This window comes from Cynara cardunculus, unplaced genomic scaffold (genome assembly GCF_001531365.2).
Source record: "Cynara cardunculus var. scolymus isolate 2C unplaced genomic scaffold, CcrdV1 Un_Scaffold_778, whole genome shotgun sequence".
Lineage (NCBI taxonomy): Eukaryota > Viridiplantae > Streptophyta > Magnoliopsida > Asterales > Asteraceae > Cynara > Cynara cardunculus.
In genome coordinates, this window is record NW_020200616.1 from 178086 (window position 1) to 186150 (window position 8065).

Sequence of the window (8065 nt, forward strand, 5' to 3'; positions counted from 1 at the left end):
TCAATCAGTAAATGAAATGCCTTCAGCATCTGAACCTATTTCAGTCGCTGAATCTGAGGCTCCATTACCAATTATTCCAATCGTTGAAGACACTGCAGTTGAAGCCTCATCCTTTGTTCCTGAACTTATAACTCATATGATAATCCTCTACCAGCTCAACAATGGACTAAAGACCATCCAATTCATCAAATATTTGGCGATCCAGATGCAGGTATTCAGACTCATCGTGGTCTATGTAATATATGTCTCTTTGTCAACTTTCTTTCCTTAGTTGAACCCAAGAAGATCAATGTGCTATCTCAAACCCTATTTGGGTCATTGCCATGCAAGAGGAGCTCATTGAGTTTGATAGGAACAAAGTCTGGTACCTTTTCCCACATCCATCTGACAAGATAGTGATAGGCACCAAGTGGGTCTATCGCAACATGTTATATGAAGAAGGTGTGGTAACCCGTAACAAGGCTCGACTTGTTGCTCAGGGTTATAGACAAGAAGAAGGAATCGACTATGATGAGACCTTCACACCACTGGCTAGACTCGAAGCAATTCAACTCTTCCTAGCCTTTTCTACACATAGAGACTTTAAAAAGTCTACCAAATGGATGTAAAGAGCGCTTTCCTTAATGGAAAACTTCAAGAAGAAGTTTATGTTGAACAACCTCCAGGGTTTCTTGACCCTAAGTATCGAAATCATGTCTATTGTTTGGATAAAGCTCTTTACAGGTTGAAACAGGCTCCTCGTGCCTGGTATGATAGTCTTTCCTCATTTCTCATCTCTAAGAATTTTTTTCGTGGAAAGATTGATTAGACCTTATTTCTTAGGAAAGTTAAAGGTCATATCATTCTAGTCCAAATTTATGTCGATGATATTATATTTGGTTCCACTAATCCCTCTTTGTGTTTTTTATTCGATGATCACATGAAGAAAGAATACAAGATAAGCATGATGGGAGAACTAACCTTCTTTTTAGGTCTACAAATCAAGTAGTCAGATAAAAGCATCTTTATCAGTCAAAGTAAGTACGTCCGTGACATGCTGAAGAAGTTCGATTTATCAAATAGCTCATCTATAAAGACTTCAATGGCTCCTCTACTTTCTCTCAACAAGGATCCAAATGGAAAGACTAGTTTATAAAGGAATGATCGGCTCCCTGCTGTATATCACAGCTAGTCGACCAGATATCATGTATTCTACTTGCTTATGTGCATGATATCAATCTAAACCAAAGGAATCCCATATGATCGCTATAAAACGCATCTTCAGATACCTAAAGGGAATCCCTAATTTGGGTCACTGATACCCTAAGGGTTCAGGTTTTGACCTAATAGGTTATTCGGACAGTGATTTTGTTTGTTGCAAGATCGATAGGGAAAGCACCACTGGAAGCTGTCAACTTCTAGGTGGAAAGTTGGTGAGCTGGACAAGTAAGAAGCAAAACTCTGTGTTCACATCAACCGCTGAAGATGCTTTTGTAGCCGCTGGTAGTTGTTGTGCCCAAATTCTTTGGATGAAAAACCAGCTAAAGGACTACGATCTTCAGTTATTGAAGATTCCTATCTATTGTGATAGCACAAGTGCTATTGCAATCACAAACAAACCTGTACTTCACTCCAAGACCAAACATATAGAGATCAAATATCATTTTATCAGAGATCATGTTATGAATGGTGATATTGAACTTCACTTTGTTCCAACCGATTATCAACTCACTCACCTTTACACCAAGCCTCTTGTTGAGACAAGATTTAACATCTTCATCAGCGAACTAGGGATGCTAAATGCTGAAGAATGATTTTCTTCAGCTATACGCATCAATCAGTAAGTGAAATATTTCAGTGCTCTACCTCTATTATTGAACTCTTGAGCAAATGTTTCTACTCTCTCTAAGGTGTGTGTACTTATTCTTTTTCCTAAAACATAAAACTATCACTGATGCTTTCTTTCTTCAGTAATAAAAAATTTTAAAAGTTTGTCTCAGTGACTCTTTCATTCGCTAAACATTTTTTTAAGTATATCTCTTTTATACTTATATTTTCGTAAAATCAAAATGATCACTGAACCTTTTCATCTTCAGTGATTAAAATGTTTTTAAATGTCAGTTTCAGTGATTATCTTATCTCTGACACTGAAGCCCTTATGAAAATATTCTAAGTTATTTTCAGTTCTTTATCTTAAAACTATCACTGGAGCTTTTCTTCTTCAGTGATTAAAATGTTTTAAAAGGTCTATTCAGTGATTCTTCTTTCACTAAATGAGACTCTTCGTTTTTCTTAAAAAAAATTATAAGAAATAGTTAATGAACCGTATTGATGACGACATTCTCTGTTTACAATGCGCAACGCTTTGGGACGTGCAAAAAGGTCTGTCACATGTGACCTCATTTATTACCATCTAATCATGGATGAGAACATGCCATATTTTTTATCATGGCCTTTTCCTCAACCGTCATCTTTTTCTCTCTCCTACTTAGCTTCTCTCTCCTCCTACCTATAAATATGAGATTTCTTCCTCATATTTTTCTTTACGCTTTCAAATATTTTTGACGAACCTCTGTCTCTTTGCAAGCAAAAACTCAAGAACATCTAAGAAACTCTCTTTCAACCTCATTTACTACTCTAAGGTCGATATCCTTCTTTGTTACTTAGAACATTTTCTCCCTCATTCTATTGAAACATATGTTTGTGATTTTTAAGAACCTTGTTCTCTTAAAAACAGACATAAAGGATTATTAACACATTCTTTTTCTTGGTTATAATCATGTTTCAAAAACTGTATTCTACTTGAAAAACCCTAAAACTTCATTCTGGATTTTTCAAAAGAAGTTTTATTGTTCAAAACATAAAAACCATAAACAAATCTTGATTTACTAGCAACTGTTTTATCTCTTATTTCTTATCAAAAACAAAAATGGCTGCCAAGAACGTCAACTTTACCATTGAAGATGTTTCCTTCAAGGCTAACAATCATGTTGCCTTGTTGGACATCCCTTCAAGCAAAACATTCTACGAGGATGCGACTGCTTTCCTCAAAATGTCGCCACTCGCCTTTGCTCTCAACCATAAACCTGTCATGGTTAGAGAGGCCCTTCAACACCTTCAACAGTTCTTGCTTACTACTGAAGTGGTGCAGGAAGAAGACAAGCACGGTCGATAGGTGGAGAAAATCACCTTTACCTTCAACCGTATGACTGTGAACTTTGGTGTGGCCACTATGAGACACGCTCTTCGTTTCCCTAAGGGCCACTTCGATAGCAAGCCCTCTTAATCCAAAATCATCGCCTGTCTTGACGCCATTAGCTATCAATGGCCACTGAAGAAGGACAAGAACGAGCCCATCAAGTCCTTGTCCAAGAACGAGAAGAACAGGATGTCAGCTGTCTGGCAGTACATATTCTCCCACTTCATCCAATCAATGAGTGGGAAAACTGGCAGACAGGATCAGGCCTCCCGTGTCGCCCTGACAATTGGTGTTTCTGCAATTCAACATCGCGCTATAAATTATGATGCGGTCATTTTCGATGACCTGGTGCTAAAGCTGAACAAGCGCCAGCGAGAAAAGGTGGTTCCCTACACCAGGTTTCTCTCCATAGTTTTCGCCAAGATTTTTGGCAAAAAATATTCCAAGGAAAGTAACCTCCCGGTGTGCAGGCTTTGGTCCAGGATTCTGGATCATAAGCGTAAGGAAGGAGATATCGCCCTCTCCTAAATAGTTCATTTCTCTATTCCTTCTCCTCCTCAAGTGGTGAAGACAAAGGCAAACCCTCTGCGTCTATCCCAGCCACCAAAACCCCTTCTTCCAAACGACTTTCTCAACCAACTCTTGGATCTCCTCATGGAGCCAAGAAAGCCAAAAAGAGGATAGCCACATCTCTGGCCTAGACCTCTCGACAGGTTTCAGCTATTGAAACTAGCCTTACCCCCGAGGCACCTTCAGCTAACCTCTCCAGCTCTTTAGTGATCCCTGAAATAATTTTCATATCAGTGGTACCTACCCTAACCGCCTAAATGACCCAAATCACTGAAGGTGTGAATATCAATGCCGCCACCGCTGACCACCCACAAGTTCTCTCAACCATCTTCTCTTCTCCTCCTTCTTTGGTCGCTACACGTGTTCATGATTCATCAGTGAATGTCCTCCCTGATGATGAAACACATACCATTGATCTTGAGGTTGCTACTTTCGACGCTCCTAAGTATATAGATGCTTATCCTTTGGATGTCACTGATGTCCCCTCAGGTCCTTCTGTGCCTCAAGCCATGGATGAAGAAGAAGAGGAGTACGATGGAGATGATGAAGATTATGACATGGCTTCTGATGTCAAACTCCTCCTCCCAGCCATCGATAGCTTCTTTTATAAGATGAGCGAAGTTCATCAAGACATGCCTCGCAAGGTAGATGTCGCTGCAAACCTCTCAGCTGTCAAAGCTGAACTTCAAGAAGTCAAGAGCCAACTCTCATCTCTTCATGATGCTGTTCGAGCCAATGTTGTAGCCATTGCTACTCTCTCCAGCAGGGCTGATGAAGCTCAGGCTCAGTCTCTCCAGCAGACGAAGCTCCTCCAGCAAGTCCTGGATGTTTGCCATTCAGCACCAGTGATCCCTCCCTCTTTCACCGCTGATGACCGCGCTCAGCTCAATGAGATGCGCGAAGCGACGAGCAACCTAGCCAGCCCTCTATCGCGGCTAGAGGAGATGATGGTTCTCCACCTTTAAATTGTGGACCAACTCTCTAGCATATGCTCTCAAGCCTTAGCCATAGAGGGGGAAATGAGGTCCAATGCTGTTGGACCATCTACTGAACCAGCAAACAACGAAGCTGAAGCTGAAGCTTCTAGAACTGAAGCTAAAGCTGAGGTTGCCTGTGATATCCTAACCTCCGGTGAAGCTGCTATAGTTGAGGAAGTTGATGCCATCCCTCATGATGATGACCTTCCCATCATCTCTACACCTGTTGCTGGTGATGTGGAAGAAGAAGTTGATGAAGAAGATGATGATGAAGGTGATGAACCTGATCTTCCAAACTCCGGCAGTGATCTTGATAACGATGACGACGATGATGATGAAGATGACTTCACCTTCCAGCGTCCACCAACCGCCACCAAAGGAGTTGCCCTCAGGGATTCCGCATCCCAAGTGGAGCAAAAGAAAGAAAAGTCGGTGCCTGAAAGGAACCAGGGCCCTTCGTCGAAAGGCAAAGGAGTCGCTGAAGAAGGGAATCTGAAGGTACTGTTTCAACACCCTCAACCCTTGTTTGATGACTCTACCTCTCAGGTAATCATCACCTCCCTCTATCAACTTGACATTCCTTCCACTACCTGCGGTCGGCTGGAATGGGTTCCTAATAACCTTATTTCCAGCGCTCTTACCGACCAGCAGATGACTCAGCTCAGGAAGTCATTCGACCAGACTAGAGTAAAAATTTCTCTTCGTACCTCTAGTGATGATGAGTTTGACTTCCTGACAAAAGCTGAAAGACTCGAGAAACAAGAGCTGGAGAAGAACAAGAGCTTCGAAAGAAGCAGACTGAGGACAGCCTAAAGCTGGCTAAGTCCCTAGCTGAGAAACTTCTTCCAAAGAGAAAGTCCAAAAAGAAGGTGAACGTTGTCCAAGCCCAAGCTAAGCTACTCTCTCTTGCAAAAGCTGAGCACGAGAAAAATCTGAAGCTGGCTGAGCTGGACAAGCGTTGGAGCGAAGCTAAACTGAACAAGAGAATCAGTCCTCACCGGATCAAGAGCGTCAGCATCAACGGATGATCAAAAGACGATGCCACGCTACTCTCAATGCTCATCACCAGGGACAATCTCGATGCCGTGACCGAGTACTGTTAGACCCCATAATTCTTATTGTAAAAGTAATGAAAAATGTACAAGTATGGAAGTACAGAGGACCGATGGAAGAAGAGCTGGAAGAGACCTAAGTGCTCGAGGCAAACCAGAGATGCGATGAATGATCCATAGGTGTGATGAACAATGTATCTCCATCACCCCTCTAGTTATAAGCACTTAGTAGATTCAACAAGAGCTCAATCAAAGATATCCAGGTAAAGAAGAAACGTAAAGACTTCTGGTTGAACATACTACCTAGAAGACAGCTGGAGATGACTCATCGACAGTTGGAGATAACTCCTAAATTCTAGATAGATATATTTTCCCTAGAATATCTCATAGATATCTTTCACTAGATTGTTCTCTCTTAGACTAGATTGCTAGTATAAATAGCTAGCATATGTCATGTAAATAATTCATTCCTTCTCATTAAAGTTATTTTACTGAAATCCTTTGAAGCTTCATATTCTCCTGAATATTTTTAAGCTGTTCTTCACTAGTTTTCAATCATACGATAGATTTAGTTTTCAAAACATAAATCTTCGTGTTATATTGAGAGATCTGGGATCAACAATTGGTATCAGAGCAAATTTATTGATTTTTCAATCAAAACGATCAATTTGAATCTGAGTATTCAAATCCCTCAATTTTTTTCCATTCTTAAATTTTCTTCTTCTCTTTTAAATCTCTTTAATGGCCAACTGGAATTCTGTCTACAGTGTTGGTTCCCTCACCAAACCTCTAACTCTTCAACGTGAAGAGTATCCGTAATGGAGGATATGTATGTGAATTTTCTGCAAGGGATGGATAGAAATCTCCTCAGATCAGTAATGGAAGGGCCTTATATTCCTCAAACTCTTGTTGCAAGAGTTCTTGGAACAAGCACTACCTTATACGGTGAAGGATGAGAGCAACTGGGTTGAAGACATGGCCAAGAGGCTACTAATTATGGCTATTCCCTATGTTGATCCTCTCTCTCAGTGATTTGATGATAATCCCTTTTTCCCATTCGTTGTATTTGTGTTTTTGTATTTTCAGTTCCAGCGATCATCACTGAGTATGTTCAATGATTGCTGAAGAACTTGCTTTGTAAATTCATCAGAGACAGCAATACTTCAAGAAGACAACACTCATACCAAAGAACCTTCAGCGAACGTCGAAGACTGAAACTGAAGATTAGAGACTGGCGAGTACGTGATCTGAAGTGGTATTCAGTGATTACAAACATGTCTACATATGTGTGAAGACTGCTCTAGCTTCAGTGAATGATGATGAGACCTCCAGCTCATTCCAGCATTCAGCGATCAAAGGAAGCTTGCTTAGCACGATTGTTGTTGTCTTGTCCTTATGCACACAAAGGACAAACCCATACCCTTGCAAAAGTTAGTACGGTACGGAGCCGAATAGTCGACTCTTTGTCCACCAACTTTAAGCAAGGATGTCTGCTCAAAAATAGTGCTTTTGTACTATTCACTGTAGCAAAGGACAAGCCTTCCTCTTAAGGATTGACACGCACTCTAAACCCTACCTTACTACATTAAATGTTCATATAATGCACTGGGTATAAATAGAAGTGTTTCTTCTCCATGTAGAGTGCGCGCATCACTCTCCAACCTAATTCTTACTTCAAGCATCCTCTAGCTTAAGTAAAGGATCTTTCATATAGCATTCTCTTTTCTGTGTTTGCTATAGCTTCGTGTGTAACCAAAGATTATTTAGATAGGTTTTTCTTTACCTTATATTTCCGCAAACAGTCTTGTAAAATCTATATTGATCTTCTCTATCAATATATATTTTAAATTTGAAAACCTTGTGTTTGTATTCATCACCCCCCTTCTACAAACTATTTATTATCTTGTAGACCCTTTCGGGACCAACAAGTGGTATCAGAGCAGTGTTTTCTTTCTTTCCTTGTGTTTTGTTATTTCTCTGTATTAATTTATCTCTTCTTAGATAACTTACTGCTTTTAAATGGCTTTACATATTATAAACACACACACACAAGATAATGTCTCCCTTGCCAAACCTCCTCGGTTTGTCCGTGACAACTTTTGTCTCTAGAAGAACCGGATGTCCCTCTTTCTGGAAGGTGTGGGTCCTGAAATTCCACATTATATAGAAAATGGACCATATATTTCATTTTCTATTGTTCCGGATGTTCCAGCAACAGCTATGACTGCCGCGATTCCTGAACGGCAGATTCCAAAGCTTCCACATCAATGGAGTGATGAGGACAAGAA